The sequence below is a fragment of the Balaenoptera physalus genome, assembly GCF_965194825.1.
Source record: "Balaenoptera physalus genome assembly, chromosome: 8".
Taxonomy (NCBI): Eukaryota; Metazoa; Chordata; class Mammalia; order Artiodactyla; family Balaenopteridae; genus Balaenoptera; species Balaenoptera physalus.
In genome coordinates, this window is record NC_138887.1 from 68,192,693 (window position 1) to 68,218,094 (window position 25,402).

A 25,402-nucleotide genomic window follows, 5' to 3' on the forward strand; every position below is an offset into this window, starting at 1 on the left:
TAAGATAATTAACTAAAATATTATTTTATTGCCCAAGAACACTCAGGTTCTCTGTAGCCCTGAAATGTTTTATCCACTTTCCTGATCATTCTGTTCCTGGATTGTGTTAAGCAGGACTGTTATTCTCATTGCTGAATTCCCTGCTGTAAGCCTGGTTTTAATCACATACACCAGAGCATTCTATCTAATATTGAAAAAAATTTTTTTTGAAAGGATGATTCAGAGTTAGAAGGGAAGTTAGCAAAAAAGTGTTGATTTTCCTAATTGAAAATGGAATGCACATTGATTGTATAAGATTTCAAAAAGATAAAAAAGTATGAATAATAAAACAGCTCTTACTTGTAAGACTTGTGTTAACTAGACTTCTGTTAGACAAAATTAATTGAAATATATGGACAATCTCTCAGCTCAAATTATGAGTATTACATTACATATATATTTTAACCTACATATGACCACCTCAGTTGGGTGGTCCTGTGGACATAGAATATACTCTTTCCTCTCCTAATACATAGGTTTGCCCTTCTATCCCTTATCTTCTTCCTTCACTTTCTTCTTGAAGTCACAAACTTCACTGTTGCTTTTGCAATTATCCCTTCCCAAGCCTGCTCCTGTCTGGCATGGCAGTCAGGGATTATTAGCTAGCACACTGGGGCAAAGTCTGTAGAAGAAGAATTTGTGGGGTGGAGAGGTCAGTGGAATGAGAAGAGAGGGGTACAGCTTCTCTAGACACTCTTTTTTATTCCCTTCCATTCTTATGTCCCATTGTAGTCACATTTTCAATTAGTATCTATAGTAAATGTCTCTCAGACCTATATTTTTATCTCTTATTTCTCTGAAACTTCCAGATGTCTTCTGGGCATTTCCACCTAAATTCCCAAGCTCCTGAAACATGATATGCAATATTTCATCTCCCTTGCCAATCTGAGTTTTCCTTTTAACTTCCCACTTGTGTTAATAGTAGCACAGTTAAATTAGTTACTGGCTTTGAAGTCTGGCAACCATTTTACACTGGCCATTTTTCTCTCATTTGTCCATATCCAAATAGTTCTTAAATCGTATCTATTCGTCCTTATCAACATCTCTTTGGTTTGCTCACTTCTTTCTATTCCTGTAGTGACCCCCCTAAAGTTTGAGTCCTTACTATAGCTTTCAACAACCTTCTAAGTGGTCTCCCTACTTCTAGTTTCTCTTCCTTCTAAATGGTCTAGTAAATTGCCACAAAGCTCATTGTATGGCTTAACTTAGTGGCTCTTCGTTACCCATTCAATAAAGTACTTACCCTTCAGCTTAGCATACACAATTGTCTACAGTCTGACCCAAACTCACAATATCAATGTAATTTTCCTTTTTTTTTTTCTATACTGGAGACTGGTAGTGAAACAAAGACTTACCAAAAAGAAAAACAAACTCAGAGAATTTGTAATTTGTATCTGTATAAGAAGAAACACAAGAAGGAAAATAATTCATGAGGACGCACAAAATTATAGGAACCAGAACAAGTGAATATAAAGAATACTGACTAAAGTAACAATATTAAAAATGTCTCTTGGGTTTTATAACATGTGGTAGTAAAATATATGGCAAGAGTAGCACAAAGGGCAGGAGGGAGGAAAGGAGTTAAACTATTCTAAGGTTGGTGCATTATTAAAGACATGGTAAAAGTGTGAATTTAGCTCATAATCATTCAAGAATTATGAAAATGATGTACAGAAAGCTGATGTGTCTTCTACAGGACAGGGAGTTACTGATAAAAACTCCTTAGGACCACTTTTACTTCAGGAATTATATGGTTTCCTTTTCGTGGTAAATCATGATGGAAACATTGTATTTGTATCAGAAAATATCACAACACCTGCAATGTAAGCAAGAAGACGTGGTTAATGCAAATGTCTACAATATATTTCATGAAGAAGACAGAAAGAATTTTCTTAAAAACTTATAGGAATCTACAGTTAATTGAGTTGTCTGGAAAAACAAGACTCAGAAAGAAAAAAGCCATACATTTATTTATATTTAAAAACAAATTTTTTTTTGAATTTTATTTTATTTATTTTTTTATACAGCAGGTTCTTATTAGTCATCAATTTTATACACATCAATGTATACATGTCAATCCCAGTCGCCCAATTCATCACACCACCACCCCCACCCCTCCACCACTTTCCCCCCTTGGTGTCCATATGTTTGTTCTCTACATCTGTGTCTCAATTTCTGCCTGCAAACTGGATCATCTGTACCATTTTTCTAGGTTCCACATATATGCGTTAATATACGATATTTGTTTTTCTCTTTCTGACTGTATGACAGTCTCTAGATCCATCCATGTCTCTACAAATGACCCAATTTCGTTCCTTTTTATGGCTGAGTAATATTCCATTGTATATATGTACCACGTCTTCCTTATCCATTCGTCTGTCGATAGGCATTTAGGTTGCTTCCATGACCTGGCTATTGTAAATAGTGCTGCAATGAACATTGGGGTGCATGTGTCTTTTTGAATTATGGTTTTCTCTGGGTATATGCCCAGTAGTGGGATTGCTGGGTCATATGGTAATTCTATTTTTAGTTTTTTAAGGAACCTCCGTACTGTTCTCCATAGTGGCTGTATCAATTTACATTCCCACCAACAGTGCAAGAGTGTTCCCTTTTCTCCACACCCTCTCCAGCATTTGTTGTTTGTAGATTTTCTGATGATGCCCATTCGAACCAGTGTGAGGTGATACCTCATTGTAATTTTGATTTGCATTTCTCTAATAATTAGTGATGTTGAGCAGCTTTTCATGTGCTTCTTGCCCATCTGTATGTCTTCTTTGGAGAAATGTCTTTTTAGGTCTTCTGCCCATTTTTGGATATGGTTGTTTGTTTTTTTTAATATTGAGCTGCATGAGTTGTTTATATATTTTGGAGATTAATCCTTCATCCGTCGATTCGTTTGCAAATATTTTCTCCTATTCTGAGGGTTGTCTTTTCATCTTGTTTATGGTTTCCTTTGCTGTGCAAAAGCTTTGAAGTTTCATTAGGTCTGATTTGTTTATTTTTGTTTTTATTTCCATTACTCTACGAGGTGGATCAAAAAAGATCTTGGTGTGATTTATGTCAAAGAGTGTTTTTCCTATGTTTTCCTCTAAGAGTTTTATAGTGTCCAGTCTTACATTTAGGTCTCTAATCCATTTTGAGTTTACTTTTGTGTGTGGTGTTAGGGAGTGTTCTAATTTCATTCTTTTACATGTAGCTGTCCACTTTTCCCAGCACCACTTATTGAAGAGACTGTCTTTTCTCCATTGTATATGCTTGCCTCCTTTGTCATAAATTAGTTGAACATAGGTGCGTGGGTTTATCTCTGGGCTTTCTATCCTGTTCCATTGATCTATATCTCTATTTTTGTGCCAGTACCATATTGTCTTGATTACTGTAGCTTTGTAGTATGGTCTGAAGTCAGGGAGTCTGATTCCTCCAGCTCCGTTTTTTCCCTCAAGGCTGCTTTGGCTATTCGGGGTCTTCTGTGTCTCCATACAAATTTTAAGATTTTTTGTTCTAGTTCTGTAAAAAATGCCATTGGTAATTTGATAGGGATTGCATTGGCTCTGTAGATTGCTTTGGGTAGTAGAGTCATTTTCACAATATTGATTCTTCCAATCCAAGAACATGGTATATCTCTCCATCCGTTGGTATCATCTTTAATTTCTTTCAGCAGTGTCTTATAATTTTCGCATACACATTTTTTGTCTCCCTAGGTGGGTTTATTCCTAGGTATTTTAACCTTTTTGTTGCAATGGTAAATGGGATTGTTTCCTTAATTTCTCTTTCAGATTTTTCATCAATAGTGTATAGGAATGCAAGAGATTTCTGTGCATTCATTTTGTATCCTGCAACTTTACCGAATTCATTGATTAGCTCTAGTAGTTTCCTGGTGGCATCTTTAGGATTCTCTATGTATAGTATCATGTCATCTGCAAACAGTGACAGTTTTACTTCTTCTTTTCCAGTTTGTGTTCCTTTTATTTCTTTTCCTTCTCTGATTGCCGTGGCAAAACTATGTTGAATAATAGTGGCGCAAGTGGACATCCTTGTCTTGTTCCTGATGTTAGAGGAAATGCTTTCAGTTTTTCACCATTGAGAACAATGTTGGCTGTGGGTTTGTCATATATGGCCTTTATTATGTTGAGGAAAGTTCCCTCTGTGCCTACTTTCTGCAGGGCTTTTATCATAAATGGGTGTTGAATTTTGTCAAAAGCTTTCTGTGCATCTACTGAGATGATCATATGGTTTTTCTCCTTCAGTTTGTTATTATGGTGTATCACATTGATTGATTTGCGTATATTGAAGAATCCTTGCATTCCTGGTATGAACCCCACTTGATCATGGTGTGTGATCCTTTTAATGTGCTGTTGGATTCTGTTTGCTAGTATTTTGTTGAGGATTTTTGCATCTATGTTCATCAGTGATATTGGCCTGTAGTTTTCTTTCTTTGTGACATCTTTGTCTGGTTTTGGTATCAGGGTGATGGTGGCCTCGTAGAATGAGTTTGGGAATGTTCCTCCCTCTGGTATATTTTGGAAGAGTTTGAGAAGGATGTGTTTTAGTTCTTCTCAAAATGTGTGATAGAATTCGCCTGTGAAGCCATCTGGTCCTGGGCTTTTGTTTGTTGGAAGATTTTTAATCACAGTTTCAACTTCATTGCTTGTGATTGGTCTGTTCATATTTTCTATTTCTTCCTGGTTCAGTCTCAGAGGGTTGTGTATTTCTAAGAATGTGTCCATTTCTTCCAGGTTGTCCATTTTATTGGCATGTAGTCGCTTGTAGTAACCTCTCATGATCCTTTGTATTTCTGCAGTGTCAGTGGTTACTTCTCCTTTTTCATTTCTAATTCTATTGATTTGAGTCTTCTCCCTTTTTTTCTTGATGAGTCTGGCTAATGGTTTATCAATTTTGTTTATCGTCTCAAAGAACCAGCTTTTAGTTTTATTGATGATTGCTATCGTTTCCTTCATTTCTTTTTCATTTATTTCTGATCGGGTCTTTATGATTTCTTTCCTTCTGCTAACTTTGGTGATTTTTTGTTCTTCTTTCTCTAATTGCTTTACATGTAAGGTTAGGTTGTTTATTTGAGATGTTTCTTGTTTCTTAAGGTAGGATTGTATTGCTATAAACTTCCCTCTTAGAACTGCTTTTGCTGCATCCAATAGGTTTTGGGTCGTCGTGTTTTCATTGTCATTTGTTCCTAGGTATTTTTTGATTTCCTCTTTGATTTCTTCAGTGATCTCTTGGTTGTTAAGTAGTGTATTGTTTAGCCTCCATGTGTTTGTATTTTTTACAGATTTTTTTCCTGTAATTGATATCTAGTCTCATAACGTTGTGGTTGGAAAAGATACTTGATCCGATTTCGATTTTCTTAAATTTACCAAGGCTTGATTTGTGACCCATGATATGATCTATCCTGGAGAATGTTCTGTGAGCACTTGAGACGAATGTGTATTCTGTTGTTTTTGGATGGAGTGTCCTATAAATATCAATTAAGTCCATCTTGTTTAATGTATCATTTAAAGCTTGTGTTTCCTTATTTATTTTCATTTTGGATGATCTGTCCACTGGTGAAAGTGGGGTGTTAGAGTCCCCTACTATGATTGTGTTACTGTTGATTTCCCTGTTTATGGCTGTTAGTATTTGCCTTATGTATTGAGGTGCTCCTATGTTGGGTGCATAAATATTTACAGTTGTTATATCTTCTTCTTGGATTGATCCCTTGATCATTAGGTAGTGTCCTTCTTTGTCTCTTGTAATAGTCTTTATTGTAAGTCTGTTTTGTCTGTTATGAGAATTGCTGCTCCAGCTCTCTTTTGATTTTATTTTGAATATCTTTTTCCATCCCCTCACTTTCAGTCTGTATGTGTACCTAGGTCTGAAGTGGGTCTCTTGTAGACAGCATATGTACGGGTCTTGTTTTTGTATCCATTCAGCCAGTCTATGTCTTTTGGTGGGAGCATTTAATCCACTTACATTTAAGGTAATTATTGATATGTATGTTCCTATTACCATTTTCATAATTGTTTGGGGTTTGTTATTGTAGGTCTTTTCCTTCTCTTGTGTTTCCTGCCTAGAGAAGTTCCTTTAGCATTTGTTGTAAAGCTGGTTTGGTGGTGCTGAATTCTCTTAGCTTTGGCTTGTCTATAAAGTTTTTAATTTCTCCGTCAAATCTGAATGAGATCCTTGCTGGGTAGAATAATCTTGGTTGTAGGTTCTTCTCCTTTATCACTTTAAGTATGTCCTGCCACTCCCTTCTGGCTTGTAGAGTTTCTGCTGAAAGATCAGCTGTTAACCTTATGGGGATTGCCTTGTGTGTTATTTGGTTTTTTTCCCTTGCTGCTTTTAATATTTTTTCTTTGTATTTAATTTTTGATAGTTTGATTAATATGTGTGTTGGCGTGTTTCTTCTTGGATTTATCCTGTATGGGACTCTCTGTGCTTCCTGAACTTGATTAACTATTTCCTTTCCCATATTAGGGAAGTTTTCAACTATAATCTCTTAAAATATTTTCTCAGTCCCTTTCTTTTTCTCTTATTCTTCTGGGACCCCTATAATTCGAATGTTGGTGTGTTTAGTGTTGTCCAAGAAGTCTCTGAGACTGTCCTCAATGTTTTTCATTCTTTTTTCTTTATTCTGCTCTGCAGTAGTTATTTCCACTATTTTATCTTCCAGGTCACTTATCCGTTTTTCTGTCTCAGTTATTCTGCTATTGATTCCTTCTAGAGAATTTTAAATTTCATTTATTGTGTTGTTCATCACTGTTTGTTTGCTCTTTAATTCTTCTAGGTCCTTGTTAAACGTTTCTTGTATTTTCTCCATTCTATTTGCAAGATTTTGGATCATCTTTACTATCATTATTCTGAATTCATTTTCAGGTAAACTCTCTATTTCCTCTTCATTTGTTAGGTCTGGTGGGTTTTTACCTTGCTCCTTCATCTGCTGTGTGTTTCTTTGTCTTCTCATTTGGCTTAACTTACTGTGTTTGGGGTCTTCTTTTCGCAGGCTGCAGGTTCGTAATTCCCGTTGTTTTTGGTGTCTGTCCGCAGTGGCTAAGGTTGGTTTAGTGGGTTGTGTAGGCTTCCTGGTGGAGGGGACTAGTGCCTGTGTTCTGGTGGATGAGGCTGGATCTTGTGTTTCTGGTGGGCAGGTCCACGTCTGGTGGTGTGTTTTGGGGTACCTGTGGCCTTATTATGATTTTAGGCAGCCTCTCTGCTAATGGATGAGGTTATGTTCCTGTGTTGCTAGTTGTTTGGCATAGGGTGTCCAGCAGTGTAGCTTGCTGGTCGTTGAGTGGAGCTGGGTCTTGGCGTTGAGATGGAGATCTCTGGGAGACTTTTCCCATTTGATATTACGTGCAGTTGGGAGGTCTCTTCTGGACCAGTGTCCTGAACTTGGCTCTCCCACCTCAGAGGCACAGCCCTGTCGCCTGGCTGTAGCACCAAGAGCCTGTCCTCCACACGGCTCAGAATAAAAGGGAGAAAAAAAAGAAAGAAAGAAAGAAGAAGATAATATAAAAAAAAATAAAGTAAAATAAAATAAAGTTACTAAAATAAAAAAAAACATAATTATTAAAAATTTTTTTAAAGTAATTTAAAAAAAAGAAAGAAGAGAGCAACCAGACCAATAAACAAATCCACCAATGATAACAACTGCTAAAAACTATACTAAAAATAAACAAAACAAAAAAAAACGGACAGACAGAACCCTAGGACAAATGGTAAAAGCAAAGCTCTACAGACAAAATCACAGACAGAAGCATACACATACACACTCACAGAAAGAGAAAAAGGAAAAAAAAAATGTATCGTTGCTCCCAACGTCCACCTCCTCGATTTGGGATGATTCGTTGTCTATTCAGTTATTCCACAGATGCAGGGTACATCAAGTTGATTGTGGAGATTTAATCCACTGCTCTTGAGGGAGAAATTTCCCTTTCTCTTCTCTTTTTGAACAGCTCCCAGAGTTCACCTTTGGATCTGGACCCGCCTCTGTGTGTAGGTCGCCTGAGGGCGTCTGTTCTTCACTGAGACAGGACGGGGTTAAAGGAGCAGCCGCTTCGGGGGCTCTGACTCACTCAGGCCGGGGGGGAGGGAGGGGTACAGATGTGGGGCGAACCTGTGGCGGCAGAGGCCGGCATGACCTTGCAACAGCCTGAGGTGCGCCCTGTGCTCTCCCGGGGAAGTTGTCCCTGGATCATAGGACCCTGGCAGTGGCGGGCTGCACAGGCTCCCAGGAGGAGAGGTGTGGATAGTGACCTGTGCTTGCTCACAGGCTTCTTGGTGGCTACAGCAGTAGCCTTAGCATTTCATGCCCGTCTCTGGTGTCCGCGCTGACAGCTGTGGCTCGCGCCCGTTTCTGGAGCTTCTTTAAGCAGCGCTCTTAATCCCCTCTCCTCATGCACCAGGAAACAAAGAGGCAAGAAAAAGTCTCTTGCCTCTTTGGCAGCTCCAGACTTTTTCCTGGACTTCCTCCCGGCTAGCTGTGGCGCACTGGCCCCTTCAGGCTGTGTTCACGCAGCCAACACCAGTCCTCTCCCTGGGATCTGACCTCCGAAGCCCGAGCCTCAGCTCCCAGCCCCCACCCGTCCTGGTGGGTGAGCAGACAAGCCTCTCGGGCTGGTGAGTGCTGGTCGGCACCGATCCTCTGTGCGGGAATCTCTCCGCTTTGCCCTCCGCACCCCTGTCGCTGCGCTCTCCTCCATGGCTTCGAAGCTTCCCCCCTCCGCCCCCTGCAGTCTCCACCCGGGAAGGGGCTTCTAGTGTGTGGAAACCTTTCCTCCTTCACAGCTCTCTCCCACTGGTGCAGGTCCCGTCCCTATTCTTTTGTCTCTGTTTTTTCTTTTTTCTTTTGACCTACCCAGGTACGTGCGGAGTTTCTTGCCTTTTGGGAGGTCTGAGGTCTTCTGCCAGCATTCGGTAGGTGTTCTGTAGGAGTTGTTCCACATGTAGATGTATTTCTGATGTATTTGTTGGGAGGAAGGTGATCTCCACATCTTACTCTTCCGCCATCTTGAAGCTCCCGATCATACGGTTTTTATTCTTCAATTTGTTAATATGGTGTATCACATTGATTGATTTGCGTATATTGAAGAATCCTTGCATCGCTGGGATAAATCCCACTTGATCATGGTGTATGATCCTTTTAATGTGTTGTTGGATTCTGTTTGCTAGTATTTTGTTGAGGATTTTTGCAGCTATATTCATCAGTGATACTGGTCTGTAATTTTCTTTTTTTGTAGTATCTCTGTCTGGTTTTGGCATCAGGGTGATGGTGGCCTCATAGAATGAGTTTGGGAGTGTTCCTTCCTCTGCAATTTTTTAGAAGAGTTTGAGAAGGATGGGTATTAGCTCTTCTCTAAATGTTTGATAGAATTCACCTGTGAAGCTCTCTGGTCCTGGGCTTTTGTTTGTTGGAAGATTTTTAATCACAGTTTCAATTTCATTACTTGTGATTGGTCTGTTCATATTTTCTATGTCTTCCTGGTTCAGTCTTGGAAGGTTATACCTTTGTAAGAATTTGTCCATTTCATCTAGGTTGTCCATTTTATTGGCATAGTGTTGCTTGTAGTAGTCTCTTAGGATGCTTTATATTTCTGCAGTGTCTGTTGTAACTTCTCCTTTTTCATTTCTAATTCTGTTGATTTGAGTCCTCTCCCTCTTTTTCTTTCTTTTTTTTTTTTTAAATTATTTATTTATTTATTTATTTATGGCTGTGTTGGGTCTTCGTTTCTGTGCGAGGGCTTTCTCTAGTTGTGGCAAGCGGGGGCCACTCTTCATCGCGGTGCGCGGGCCTCTCACTATCGCGGCCTCTCTTGTTGCAGAGCACAGGCTCCAGATGCGCAGGCTCAGTAATTGTGGCTCACAGGCCCAGTTGCTCCGCAGCATGTGAGATCTTCCCAGACCAGGGCTCGAACCCGTGTCCCCTGCATTGGCAGGCAGATTCTCAACCACTGCGCCACCAGGGAAGCCCTCCCTCTTTTTCTTGATGAGTCTGGGTAATGGTTTATCAATCTTGTTTATCTTCTCAAAGAACCAGCTTTTAGTTTTATTGATCTTTGCTATTGTTTTCTTTGTTTCTATTTCATTTATTTCTGCTCTGATCTTTATGATTTCTTTCCTTCTGCTAACTTTGGGTTTTGTTTGTTCTTCTTTCTCTAGTTCCTTTAGGTGTAAGGTTAGATTGTTTATTTGAGAATTTTCTTGTTTCTTGAGGTAGGCTTGTATAGCTATAAACTTCCCTCTTAGAACTGCTTGTGCTGAATCCCATAGGTTTTGGATCATCGTGTTTTCATTGTTATTTGTCTCTAGGCATTTTTTGATTTCCCCTTGGATTTCTTCAGTGATCTCTTGATTATTTAGTAACGTGTTGTTTAGCCTCCATGTGTTTGTGTGCTTTTTACATTTTTTTCACTGTAATTGCTTTCTAATCTCATAGTGTTGTGGTCCGAAAATATGCTTGATATGATTTCAATTTTCTTAAATTTACTGTGGCTTGCTTTTTGACCCAAGATGTGATTCTACCTGAAGAATGTTCCGTGCGCACTTCAGAAGAAAGTGTAATCTGCTGTTTTTGGATGGAATATCCTATAAATATCAATTAAATCTATCTGGTCTATTGTGTCATTTAAAGCTTGTGTTTCCTTTTAATTTGCTGTTTGGATGATCTGTCCATTGGTGTAAGTGAGGTGTTAAAGTCCCCCACTATTATTGTGTTACTGTCGATTTCCTCTTTTATAGCTGTTAGCAGTTGCCTTATGTATTGAGGTGCTCCTATGTTGGGTGCATATATATTTATAATTGTTATATCTTCTTCTTGGATTGATCCCTTGATCATTATGTAGTGTCCTTCCTTGTCTCTTGTAACAGTCTTTATTTTAAAGTCTATTTTATCTGATATGACTATTGCTACTCCATCTTTATTTAGATTTCCATTTGCATGGAATATCTTTTTCCATCCCCTCACTTTAAGTCTGTATGTGTCCCTAGGTCTGAAGTGGGTCTCTTGTAGACCGCATATAGATGGGTCTTCTTTTTGTATCCATTCAGCAAGCCTCTGTCTTTTGGTTGGAGCCTTTAATCCTTTCATGTTTAAGGTAATTATTGATATGCATGTTCCTATTACCACTTTCTTAATTGTTTTGGGTTTATTTTTGTAGGTCTTTTTCTTCTCTTGTTTTTCTCACTTAGAGAAGTTCCTTTAGCATTTGTTGTAGAGCTGGTTTGGTGGTGCTGAATTCTCTTAGCTTTTGCTTGTCTGTAAAGCTTTTGATTTCTCCATCGAATCTGAATGAGATCCTTGCCGGGTAGAGTAATCTTGGTTTTAGGTTCTTCCCTTTCATCACTTTAAGTATATCATGCCACTCCCTTCTGGCTTGTAGAGTTTCTGCTGAGAAATCAGCTGTTAACCTTATGGGAGTTCCCTTGTGTGTTATTTGTCGTTTTTCCCTTGCTGCTTTCAATAATTTTTCTTTGTCTAATTTTTGCCAGTTTGATTACTAAGTGTCTCGGCGTGTTTCTCCTTGGGTTTATCCTACCTGGGACTCTGCGCTTCCTGGACTTGCGTGGCTATTTCCTTTCCTATGTTAGGGAAGTTTTTGACTATAATCTCTTCAAATATTTTCTCTGGTCCTTTCTCTCTCTCTTCTCCTTCTGGAACCCCTATAGTGCAAATGTTGTTATGTTTAATGTTGTTCCAGAGTTCTCTTAGGCTGTCTTCATTTCTTTTCATTCTTTTTACTTTATTCTTTTCCGCAGCTGTGAATTCCACCATTCTGTCTTCCAGGTCACTTATCCGTTTTCTGCCTCAGTTCTTCTGCTATTGATTCCTTCTAGTGTATTTTTCATTTCAGTTAATGTATTGTTCATCTATGTGTGTTCTTGAATTCTTCTAGGTCTTTGTTAAACATTGCTTGCATCTTCTCGATCTTTGCCTCCATTCTTTTTCCGAGGTCCTGGATCATCTTCACTATCATTATTCTGAATTCTTTTTCTGGAAGGTTGCCTATCTCCACTTCATTTAGTTGTTTTTCTGGGGTTTTATCTTGTTCCTTCATCTGGTACATAGCCCTCTGCCTTTTCATCTTGTCTATCTTTCTGTGAATGTGGTTTTTGTTCCACAGGCTGCAGGATTGTAGTTCTTCTTGCTTCTGCTCTCTGCCCTCTGGTGGATGAGGCTGTCTAAGAGGCTTGTGCAAGTTACCTGATGGGAGGGACCGGTGGTGGGTAGAGCTGGGTGTTGCTCTGGTGGGCAGAGCTTAGTAAAACCTTAATCCGCTTGTCTGCTGATGGGTGAGGCTGGGTTCCCTCCCCGTTGGTTGTTTGGCCTGAGGTGACCCCGCACTGGAGCCTACACAAGGAGGGCTCACACCAAGGAGTACTTCCCAGCACTTCTGCCGCGAGTGTCCTTGTCCCCACAGTGAGCCACAGCCACACCCTGCCTCTGCAGGAGACCCTCTAACACTAGCCGGTAGGTGTGGTTCAGTCTCCTATGGGGTCACTGCTCCTTCCCCTGGGTCCTGATGTGCACACTACTTTGTGTGTGCCCTCCAAGAGTGGAGTCTCTGTTTCCCCCAGTCCTGTCTAAGTCCTGCAATCAAATCCCGCTAGCCTTCAAAGTCTGATTCTCTAGGAATTCCTCCTCCCATTGCTAGACCCCCTGGTTGGGAAACCTGACGTGGGGCTCAGAACCTTCACTCCAGTGGGTGGACTTCTGTGGTTCTCTAGTTTGTGAGTCACCCACCTGGCAGTTATGGGATTTGATTTGATTGTGATTGTGCCCCTTCTGCCATCTCATTGCGGCTTCTCTGTTGTCTTTGGATGTGGGATATCTTTTTTGGTGAGTTCCAGTGTCTTCCTGTCGATGATTGTTCAGCAGTTAGTTGTGATTCTAGTGCTCTCGCAAGAGGGAGTGAGTGCATATCCTTCTACTCCGCCATCTTGAACCAATCTCAAAAGCCATACATTTAATTGCTGTATGTTGATGAAAACACCACATGATATTCTGGAAGACATAAGTACTACTGCTGAAGTGTACCAGAGATATGGAACAATGCAGTGCTTTGGCGTGCCTCAGTCATGAGCTATGATGGAGGAAGGAAAAGAGATACTGCAATTTCTAGGGCAGCCACCAAATGAATAATATATAAAACCAATAGAGGAGCTAAATATGGAATAATAAAACATACTTCTTTAATCCAAGAAAAGGCAGAACAAAGGGCTAAAAAAGAGATGGGGAAAATATGGGAAAAATATCAAAAGATAGCCTAAACCTAATAGATCAGTAATTATATTAATGTAACTGGACAGAACACTCCAGTGAAAAGACAAATGTCAGACTAGACCCAACTATGTCCTATATATAGGAGTCATTCACTAAATAAAAGGTAACAGACAGGTTGAAAGTAAAATGACGGAAAAGGTATACCATGTAAACACTAACCTAAAGCTAGCTGCTGTGGCTAAAACATCAAAGTAGACTTTAGGCAAAAAATATTACTGGAAATAAAACTAGGTATTTCTAAATGCTGAAAGGGCCAATTCAGTGGGCCCTGTGTCATTTAAGATCACTGTTTCCTTAGTGTTTTTCTCTTTGGATGATCTGTCCATTGATGTAAGTGGGGTATTAAAGTCCCCTACTATTATCGTGTTATTGTCAATGTCTCCCTTTATGTTTGTTAATATTTGCTTTATATATTTAGGTGCTCCTGTGTTAGGTGCATATATGTTTACAAATGTCATATCCTGTTCTCATATTGATCCCTTTATCATTATATAATGCCCTTCTTTGTCTTTTATTATAGATTTTTTAGAAATTTATTATTTTTGGCTGAGTTGGGTCTTCATTGCTGCGCGCGGGCTTTCTCTAGTTGTGGTGAGCGGGGGCTACTCTTCGTTGCAGTGCGCAGGCTTCTCATTGTGGTGGCTTCCCTTGTTGCGGAGCACAGGCTCTAGGCGCACGGGCTTCAGTAGTTGTGGTGCGCGGGCTCAGTAGTTGTGGCTTGTGGGCTCCAGAGCACAGGCTCAGTAGTTGCGGCACACAGGTTTAGTTGCTCCATGGCATGTGGGATCTTCCTGGACCAGGAACCCATGGTCCCGTGCATTGAACCCGTGTCCCCTGCATTGGCAGGTGGATTCTTAATTACTGCACCATGAGGGAATTCCCTTTTATTATAGATTTTGTTTTAAAAGTCTACTTTGTCTAATATGAGTATTGCTACCCCAGCTTTCTTCTCATTTCTGTTTACATTGAGTATCTTTTTCTTTTCCGTCACTTTCTGTCTGTGTGTGTCTTTAGCTTTGAAGTGAGTCTCTTGTAGGCAGCATGTAGATTGGTCTTGTTTTGTTTTGTTTTGTTTTTTTAACCCAATCAGCCACCCTATGTAACTAAATGAAGCATTTAGTCCATTGACATTTAAAGTGATTATTGATAGGTGTGTACTTATTGCCATTTTGTTATTTGTTTGCTGGTTGTTTTTGTAGTTCTTCTCTGCTCTTTTCTTGTTCTTGTAGTCTCTCCCATTGTGGTTTGATGATTTTACTTAGTGTTATGTTTGTGTTTTGATGATTTTACTTAGTGTTATGTTTGTGGTTTTTTTCTCTCTAGTTTTTGTATATCTAATACAGGTTTTTTATTTGAATTTGTGGTTACCATAGAGTTCATATATGTTGACCTATAACTATATGTACTTGTTTTAAACAAGTCATTTAAGTTCAAAGGCATTCTAAAAGCTATATTTTTTCTTGCTCCCCCCGTGTTTTGTGTTTTTGATGTCATATTTTACAACTTTATGTCTATCCCTTAACTCTTTGTTGTAGTTATAGTTGATTTTATTATTTTTGTCTTTTAGCTTTCATACTAGCTTATTTAAGTGGTTTATCCACAGCCTTTACTACATATTTGCCTTTACCAGTGGGATTATTTTCTTCCTATAATTTTTTTTTAATTTACTATTTCACCTTTTATTTTTTTATTATTTTTTAAAATTAATTAATTTATTTATTTTTGGCTGTGTTGGGTCTTCATTTCTATGTGAGGGCTTTCTCTAGTTGCGGCAAGCGGGGGCCACTCTTCATCGCGGTGCGCGGGCCTCTCACTATCGCGACCTCTCTTGTTGCGGAGCACACGCTCCAGACACACAGGCTCAGTAGTTGTGGCTCACGGGCCTAGTTGCTCCGCGGCATGTGGGATCTTTCCAGACCAGGGCTCGAACCCGTGTCCCCCTGCATTGACAGGCAGATTCTCAACCACTGCACCACCAGGGAAGCCCCCTATAATTTCTTAATTTTGTGGTAGCCTTTTCTTTTTCACTTAAAGAAGACCCTTTAACACTTCTTGTAAGGTCAGTTTAGTATTGATGAACCCTTAGTTTTTGCTTGTTTGAGAAGCTCTTTATCTCTCCTTCAATTCTGAATGATAACCTTGCTGGGTAGTGTATCCTAGGTTATAGGCTTTTCCTTTCAGCACTTTAAATATATCATGCCACTCCCATCTTGCCTGCACAGTTTCTGCTGAAAAATCAGCTGATAGCCTTTTGGGGTTCCCTTGTATGTGACCCTTTGTTTTTCTCTTGCTGCCTTTAGAATTCTCTCTTTACCTTTAACTTTTGTCATTTTAATTATGATATTTCTTGGTGGGGGTCTCTTTGCGTTCATCTTGTTTGGAGCTCTCTATAATTCCTGTACCTGTATATCTGTGTCCTTTGTTAGGTTTGGGAGGTTCTCAGCCGTAATTTCATCAAATACATTTTCAACCCTTTTCTCTCTCTCTTCTCCTTCTGGGACTCCTATAATGTGTATGTTGTTATGCTTGATGTTGTCTCAGAGGTCCCTTAAACTATTCTCATTTTAAAAAATTTGTTTTCCTTTTTGCTGTTCTGATTGGGTGATTTCCATTATTCTATTTTCCAGATTGCTTATGTGTTCTTCTATATCACGTAATCTGCTGTTAATTCCCTCTAGTGTATTTTTCATCTCAATTATTGTATTCTTCAGTTCTGACTGGTTACTCTTTGTATTTTATAGTTCTTTGTTAAAATTCTCACTGTGTTCAACTATTCTTTCCCCATGTTCAGTTAACATTTTATTACTATTGCTTTGAATTTTTTATCAAATAGATTATTTATCTCTGTTTCATTAGGTTTTTTTCTCAGATATTTTTTCTTGTTCTTTCATTTGAAGCATATTCCTCTGTCTTCTAATTTTGCTTGACTTCCTCTGTCTCTATAAAATTAAGTGAGACAGTTACCTTCCCAGCCTTGAGGTCATGTCCTTTTGTTGGGAGCATCTATGTAGTCTGCATGTGCCCAGTGGCTTTGGTGGGAGACCCGGATCTGAAGCAAGCATGGGCTGCATCTTCCTCTGGAGTGTGCTGGCAGCCACCATCTTGGTGGGAGTTAGGGCTGGAGTTGGAGGAGCTAGAACCAGAGTCAGTTGCAACCTGGAGCTTATCTTATATTTAATGGCCATCAGTACCCTATCAGGGGCAGGGGATGGGGCTGAGAGGCTGGAGTAGGAGCCCTGAGAGACTTGGGTTTCTCCTGGGTGTGATGGCAGTCTCTGCATTGGTTTGGGTTGTGGCTGGGGCCTGAGGGCTTGGGACTACACTTCTCTGCTAGTTTCACTTTTTCCCCAGTGTGTGTACCTTGGTTATAGGCTAGATTAGGGCTGGAGGGGTTGATGCTATACCACAGACCTGGCCCTGCCCCCTCCCAAGTTTGCACAGGCATGCATGCTCCTGCAATGATGGTCTCTGCCCTGGAGCTAGCTTCACTCCCTTTGGAGTGTGTGCAGGGTAGGCAAGCTGGAAATGGCAGCCTCCACCATGGTCAGAGGCAGGGCTGGGGTCCAAGCTAGCTCTGTTTCCTCCATGTGTGTGCACTCTCATTGGCAATGGTAGCCTTTACCTTAGTGGGGAGCAGCATCAGAGCCAGAGGGTCTGGAGCAGGAGCTCATCACAGGCTGGGGAGTGCACTGGGGTGGTCCTGGCAAGCAAGCCAGAGTGCCAGGCAATTTTCAATCTGCTGCCTCCACGCCATGACTGGGAGTAAGCAAGTCTGTGTGCACTCTCTTCAAGAGCAGAGTCTCGGTTACTTATAGCCCTCCAGTAAGCCCCACAGGTTTTCAAACCAGCTAAGGGGAGTCATCCATGTGTGGCTGGGCTACCTAATATGTGGCTTAAATCTATTGCTTCCCAGGGAGGGTCCCCTAGCCTGTGATATTCCCCTCCTCTTCTGTGTTCCCTGCTAGGGGTGTGGATCCCAATCAGATTGCTTCTCCTCCCCTCCTACCAGACTGCATGTGAATCTTTACAGCCTTGGTTGTAGAAGAGCTGTTCCGCTAGTCTCCAGGTCAATTTCAGCAAGAGTTCCTCTATATGTAGTTGTAGTTTTGATGTGTTCATGAGGGGAGGTTAGCCCAGTATCCTCCTACCCCACCATCTTGATCTCCCGGTGGTACACTTCTCGATACATCTTAGATCAAAGAAGAATTTTACAATGAACACTAGAAAACATTTTGAGCTGAATTATAACAACAGCAACAAAAATCTACCAAGACTTGTGAATGCATCTACAGTAGTGCTTAGAGGAAAATTAATGCATATATTAGGAAAGTAGAAAGGTTGACAGTCCATTTTGTAAGCATTCATCTCGGGGATCTAGGGAAAAAAAGATCAAATTAAACCCAAAGAAAGTAGGAGGAAGGAATTAATAAAAATAAGAACAGAAACCATTGAAATAGAAAGTGTTTACTTGTTTCACAAGTTGCTTAAGTTTCCTCATCCATAAAATAAAGATAAAAATTGAACCTACTTCATTGGATTGTTGTGAGGATTAGACAAACTAATACATGTAAAATATCTTTAAAAGGTGCTTGTCATATAGGAAGCACTTAACAAATATTAGCTGCTGCTGTTGCTGCTACTACTACTACTGTGACTACTGTTATTACAAGATGAACTGTTAGGCACATATTCTTACTTTTTAGAAAATATGGTAATCACATGGGCCATGAGGAGTTTAGAGATTCTAAAGCATCTGGTACTTAGCTTGCCAGTTTATACAGGGACATTCCTATGCCATAGGAGATGGTATATGGTAGAGCACCCTTTTCATTATAAATCACATTCTAGCACCCCTCTGCTGAAAAAGTCTTCTGATTGCATTTAAGGTAAAATCCAAACTCCTTATCATGGTCAACAGGGATGCATTATCTGACCTCTGCCTATGTCTTTAACCTTACCTCCTTTCCTCTCCTCACTTCAGTCCAGATCTTTACCCTCACAGTCTTTTCACTGTCTGTTTCCTCTAACTGGAATGAATAGTTTTCTCAGCTCCTTGCCTAGAAAATTTCTTCTTTTTCAGGAGTCAGCTTAAATGTCATCTTTCCAGAGAGGACTTGCCTGACCACCCTATCTGTCGTTGGTTGGATTTCCTCTGCCTTGTGTTTTTCTCTATCCCAGCATCTATTGATTGCCTTCATAGACTGTCTCAAAATCTGTAATTATTCCTGTGTTTACTTGTACTTAGTCTCACCCATTAAACTGTTACCTTCATTAGGTGGGGTCCTGGTCTATCTTGTTCAGAATGCATTGATAGAGTCTGGTATGGTGGCTGGTGCACAGTGGGTACTCAAAACATTTGTTGAATGAATGACTGAATCTGATAGGGTTGCTGTCTTGAGTGGGAGGTTGTACTATGTGACATCTTCTGGCTCTAAGACCCTGAATCTATGCTCTGACTATTTTATTGCTTGTCCTAGGGAGAAAAGTAGTAAACTCCAGTAAGAGTTAGGCAAGTTCCTCTATATGGGTGAATCTGTGATGCCACAGGTTCCCCTTCTTAGTGGAGCTGTCAGACAATAACATCTGAGCATCTTCCTTGAACACTTGCTGTGATTCTTTGCTATGTAGGAGTTGACTCCTCCCCCCAGCTCCCTGATTTTACTCTACCTAATGCTGCACTAAAGGACTTTCAGCAGGCCCAAGAGAAAAATAATGTATTAATTAAAATGATGCGCTCTCTCTTAAATTTTATTTATTTTATTACTTAAAAATTTTTTTAAATTAATTAGTTAATTAATTTTTTTTTTTTTGGCTGCCTTGGGTCTTTGTTGCTGCATGCGGGCTTTCTCTAGTTGCAGTGAGCAGGGGCTACTCTTCATTGCCATGCGCGGGCTTCTCATTGCGGTTGCTTCTCTTGTTGTGGAACACGGGCTCAGTAGTTGTGGCTTGCGGGCTCTAGAGTACAGGCTCAGTAGTTGTGGCACACGGGCTTAGCTGCTCTGCCGCATGTGGGATCTTCCCTGACCAGGGCTCGAAACCATGTCCCCTGCATTGGCAGGCGGATTCTTAACCACTGTGCCACCAGGGAAGTCTTCTCTCTTAAATTTTAAATTTGACAAATAACAGGCTTCTGGCTGTCACTAGCCAACATTGTTAGCACTAAATTAGATGTCTGTTACGGTTGTTCAGGCAAGTTGTTTCATTGATCTTAGCACTGGTTCTCCTGCTCTGGAAAATATAAATCATCGCTGAGAAAGATGGTGTTTCTTTTATGAGTCTTCCTGATACCAGCCTCAGGCTATGAGATGTGGACAGAGAACTGTGCTCTTCCAGCAGAGATTTCTTCCTCCTGTTGTGTCTGAGTTTTTCACACCCCACCAGTCATGTCATCCTCATCAAGCACGGACACTTCTGGATAAACCCGCATTAAGTGTGTAGTGTAATATCTGACTCTTACTTCAGTGATTCAGTCTCCTTTGTTTTTTATTTTATTTTATTTTATTTTATTTTATGGCTATGTTGGGTCTTCGTTTCTGTGCGAGGGCTTTCTCTAGTTGTGGCAAGCGGGGGCCACTCTTCATCGCGATGTGCGGGCCTCTCACCATCGCGGCCTCTCTTGTTGCGGAGCACAAGCTCCAGACGTGCAGGCTCAGCAATTGTGGCTCACGGGCCCAGTTGCTCCGCGGCATGTGGGATCTTCCCAGACCAGGACTCGAACCCGTGTCCTCTGCATTGGCAGGCAGATTCTCAACCACTGCGCCACCAGGGAAGCCCTCTCCTTTGTTTTTTATAACTGAAGATGCCATATAACAGATTGTAGTTGAGTAATTGCTTTACTTTCTATGGGAACATGTATTTTGTTAATAGCAGGGCATTCTTTTTTTAGAACAATGTTACCTTTAGGAGTCATATTTATGCTGACTGACTTAAAACAGACACTTGTTTACCCAGGAGAGGTTTAGATACTATTGACATTTAGTCTGTATCAAGTAGGATGCCTATTAGTCAGTCTGAATGAACAAAAGAAAACAAAGTGAATTTTTGAGGGGACACAAAATAGTATGCCTTATGCATTTGGATAAATGGAGGTTAACACTGGTTTAAAATTAGGCAAGCTACTTAATATATTTATGAGCTTCAGGCTCCCCCTGTCCCCTAGCTGCACTGATCTGGTATTTGAAGGCATGTGATCCTGACACTTGTGGAAAAGAATGTCTTGCTTACATTGTGCAGTGAGCCCTGGGACCTTCCCACATTGTTTTAGCAAGGGCAGCCATCCGCCTGGCTCCTTCCTCCTGTCAAGAGTAGCTTTAGACTAGAGAGGTTGAAAATATGATCAGTTCAGGTCTGGAAAGCCCTATGATTTTTAGATTACCATTTATTATTAAGTAAGCATGAAGCTAAATTCTATATTTGAAGAAATTAATTTTATCTCACAACACTGAGCTCCAAATGTAGGAGAAACAAACTCAAAAGGAAAGCCTAACTTCTGTATGAAAACAGTCCTTATGAATCTGCTAATGAACCCATTAAAACTATGGATCTCATTTCTGAAAGGAAACCATCTCTTTCACATATCACTCAGGATGTGATTGCCTGTGATCTTTTAGATGTGCATCTGTTTGTGTTTCTGATTTTATTAATTGCCATTTCAATTCATCAACTAACCCTGAAAAATCTTCCCCGTGGAAACTCACTCTTTGTAGTTGGTTTCCACCTTTCAGAGATGATGTGATTCTGGGGAAAATTTATTATTCTGTCAGTGAGGGCTGGTGTAGGGAAGAGCTATAGAGAGACATCCATGAATGATCCTCCCAGTTATGTGACAGATGGAATGAAGACCACAAAGCCTTGTCCTTGGAAAAGAAGGGAAAGTAGTAGTCCTTGGTTCTCTTACCAAAGAGTGCATGGCTACAGCAAGAAATCTGGGTTTTCAGCCAGAACTCATGAGTTCAAGTCCCGAGTGTGCTGTTGACCAGCTGTGTGATTTAGGTCAAGCCACCAGGTTGCTCTAAACTTCAGTGTCATTATTGTTAATTTTTTTTTTTTTTTTTTTTTTTACTATTAACCATCTCATAGGGTTGTTTTGAGGATTAGATGAGACCATGCATAAAAGGGTGAAAAGGGTGATGCAAATGGAAGTGATTATTAATATTACTATAAGCTCTTCATAGCTCTAGTTGATTTTCTACCTTAAGTTCAGTGTTGTTGGATATTAGTTGTCTTCCCTTATTTTGCTGGTGGTAGCAGAAATAATCAATGGATAAGCGGGTCTTCAATTACAGTCTTTTCTTGGGACTAACCCAAACCTAAATCCCTGCAATATATCTCTACATTACAGGCATTAGAAAAGATATAAAAGATGCTACCAGTAAACCACAGCATCCCCTGGCCTGCATAACACTTGGTCTGCCAAATCTGGACTTAGGACTATGAATAGCATTTCTTTTAGGCTTAAGGAACAGACAAATCTAAAAGAAAAAGTAGAATCCTGTCAGTTGGAGCCTATGATGAATCAGTGCTTTATTTTATAATTTTCTTTTGAAAGTTATGCACAGAAACTAACACACTATTGTGAAGTAATTGTACTCTAATAAAAATCTATTAAAAAATTATGATGGAAAAAAACATAATTTATCTATTGTTACAGTGTATAAATGGAGGTTATTTTTCCTAATTCATGGATGGTGTGGTTAACTTTTCTTACATCAGTTTTGTTGAGGTATATATGATTAATATACAATAAAAGCATCCATTGAAAGTATAAAAAAAAATAAAAAGAGGCAAGTGATACTTAATAAAGCTTCACACTCTTACTCAATAACAGTTATGGGTCCAGGTCTGTGACTGTAATCTTTAATTGATGGTTGTTTTGTTTCCATCTATCAATAGCTTGTCTAAGGGAAATTATATTTAGGAACAATTATCTAAGAGACATGCTCTCTGCCTACCCACTTGGGTATTTTATCTTTGGATTTAGTTAGATGACTAAAGGCATATGTTACTTTAGCTTCTAAAGAATGAATGTCCTTCCATGACCCATACTAATGCATTATATTCTCAGCTTTTTAAAAAAAGTTGTTGCAAGAAAAGACATATGAAATCAACTTTTGAATTTAGTTAAAATGCTCTTGAGGACACTATCCATATTAGTGTCCCTGATGTAAAGTCATACATGAGAGTTTTTAAAGAACTTAATAGCAGGAAAAGCTTTGTCTTCCCCAAGGTACCCTTTTAAACAATGAGACCTATGTAGTTGCTTGGTGTACTTGCTTACCATTCAGCTTCCAAGAAGCTTGGAGCAAAATGTGAAGTTCAATTATGGCATAAATGTTTACTTTAATAGGTAGCCTATTTACATATCATTTTTTTAACCTTGCTAGATTGTTATTCATGTCTTTTGTTGTAAGCCATATGAAATGATTTTTGAAAAGATGCATTATATAAAGAGAAATAAAGTAGTAGCTGTTAATAACAACAGGACTTATATAAGAAAAAGAGAAGGAGAGGAAGAGGGAAAAGAACCATCACCTTCATCATCATTATCACAGAGGGGGCTATAATTACTTATTAATGCAGGAAAAGAAACTAATGGTAATTTTCACTTGTATTAAAATGCTTTTTAAAAATGAGGAAACATTTTAAGCATTAGAAAAATACAGAGAAAAATATAATATGCACCTATGTACTTATTACTCAAATTTAACATATATTAATATTTGCCATTTTTTCTTCAGATGAAGAATTTTAAAGTAATAAAGGTTACAATATAAGCAAAGCCTTCCTTTTAGCCTTCCTATTCCTTCCATCTCCTCCCTGTCCTGAGGTTATCCTTACTCTGATGTGAAATTTTCTGTCTGGGCTTTTGTATATTACTACATGTATCTGTCTGCAATTTTTTTTTGCCAGCAACGCTTTTGATTTTTATCCATGTAAATAAATTTAATTCATGTTAATTGCTAAATTCCCTTATATGATCACACCACAGTGTATTTCATTCCCTTACTGAGGACATTTAGGATTTTTCTAATTTCCTAATATGGCAAACAATACTGCCTTGCTCCTGTTTCTCTGTACACAAGTGAGAGAGTTTCTCTAGGGTATATGCCTAGAAAGGAAATTGCTAGATCATAGGTCTTCATTCATTCATTCATTCAGCAAATAATCCAGTGTCTATTATGTGCCACGTACCATTCTAGGCATCTTTAGTTTCCTATCTACAGATACTAAAGTGAATAAGACTGCATGAAGCATTCTGGAGGTGCAGTGGGGGGAAAGATAGACAATAAACATGATAGATAAACAAAATACAAGTATGTTAGTGAAAACGCTGTGGAAAAATATAAGCAGAGCAGGTGAGAGTAGTATGTATGTGAAAAGGTTTGCAATTTTATATAAGGTGGCGAAGGGTATCTCATTATGGTTTTAATTTTCATATCTCATATTATGAGTGTTGAGGAGGATCTTTTCATACATTTAAAACTGTTCATATTTTTTTTTTTAACATCTTTATTGAAGTATAATTGCCTTACAATTGTGTGTTAGCTTCTGCTTTATAACAAAGTGAATCAGTTATACATATACAATATGTTCCCATTTCTCTTCCCTCTTGCATCTCCCTCCCTCCCACCCTCCCCATCCCATCCCTCTAGGTGGTCACAAAGCACCGAGCTGATCTCCCTGTGCTATGCGGCTGCTTCCCACTAGTTATCTATTTTACATTTGGTAGTGTATATATGTCCATGACACTCTCTTACCCTGTCACATCTCACCCCACCCCCTCCCCATATCTTCAAGTCCATTCTCTAGTAGGTCTGTGTCTTTATTCCCGTCTTGCCACTAGGTTCTTCATGGCCTTTTTTTTTTTTTTTTTTCCCTTAGATTCCGTATATATGTGTTAGCATACCGTATTTGTTTTTCTCTTTCTGACTTACTTCACTCTGTATGACAGACTCTAACTCCATCCACCTCATTACAAATACCTCCATTTCATTTCTTTTTATGGCTGAGTAATATTCCATTGTATATATGTGCCACATCTTCTTTATCCATTCATCTGTCGATGGACATTTAGATTGCTTCCATGTCCTGGCTATTGTAAATAGAGCTGCAATGAACATTTTGGTACAAGATTCTTTTTGACCTATGGTTTTCTCAGGGTATATGCCCAGTAGTGGGATTGCTGGGTCGTATGGTAGTTCTATTTGTAGTTTTTTAAGGAACCTCCATACTGTTCTCCATAGTGGCTGTATCAATTTACATTCCCACCAACAGTGCAAGAGTGTTCCCTTTCCTCCACACCCTCTCCAGCATTTATTGTTTCTAGATTTTTTGATGATGGCCATTCTGACCGGTGTGAGATGATATCTCATTGTAGTTTTGATTTGCATTTCTCTAATGATTAATGATGTTGAGCATTCTTTCATGTGTCTGTAGGCCATCTGTATATCTTCTTTGGAGAAATGTCTATTTAGGTCTTCTGCCCATTTTTGGATTGGGTTGTTCGTTTTTTTGTTATTGAGCTGCATGAGCTGCTTGTAAATCTTGGAGATTAATCCTTTGTCAGTTGCTTCATTTGCAAATATTTTCTCCCATTCTGATGGTTGTCTTTTGGTCTTGTTTATGGTTTCCTTTGCTGTGCAAAAGCTTTTAAGTTTCATTAGGTCCCATTTGTTTATTTGTGTTCTTATTTCCATTTCTCTGGGAGCTGGGTCAAAAAGAATCTTGCTGTGATGTATGTCATAGAGTGTTCTGCCTATGTTTTCCTCTAAGAGTTTGATAGTGTCTGCCCTTACACTTAGGTCTTTAATCCATTTTGAGTTTATTTTTGTGCATGGTGTCAGGGAGTGTTCTAATTTCATACTTTTACATGTACCTGTCCAATTTTCCCAGCACCACTTATTGAAGAGGCTGTCTTTTCTCCACTGTATATGCTTGCCTCCTTTATCAAAAATAAGGTGCCCATATGTGTGTGGGTTTATCTCTGGGCTTTCTATCCTGTTCCATTGATCTATATTTCTGTTTTTGTGCCAGTACCAAACTGTCTTGATTACTGAAGCTTTGTAATATAGTCTGAAGTCAGGGAGCCTGATTCCC

The 25,402-nt window shown here is 39.4% G+C and overlaps 1 protein-coding gene and 1 long non-coding RNA gene across 16 annotated transcripts in view; both read left to right on the top strand.

The window, feature by feature from the left end:
* The window catches only part of MTERF1 (mitochondrial transcription termination factor 1), a 602,843-nt gene that overhangs the window by 96,074 nt on the left and 481,367 nt on the right, over window positions 1-25,402 (top strand). The window lies entirely within an intron of this gene.
* The window catches only part of LOC309665607, a 73,163-nt gene continuing 51,530 nt past the window's right edge, over window positions 3,770-25,402 (top strand). Inside the window, exon 1 of the long non-coding RNA XR_014266570.1 lies at window positions 3,770-8,995. This is a non-coding gene — a long non-coding RNA (uncharacterized lncRNA). The remainder of the gene's footprint in view (window positions 8,996-25,402) is intronic.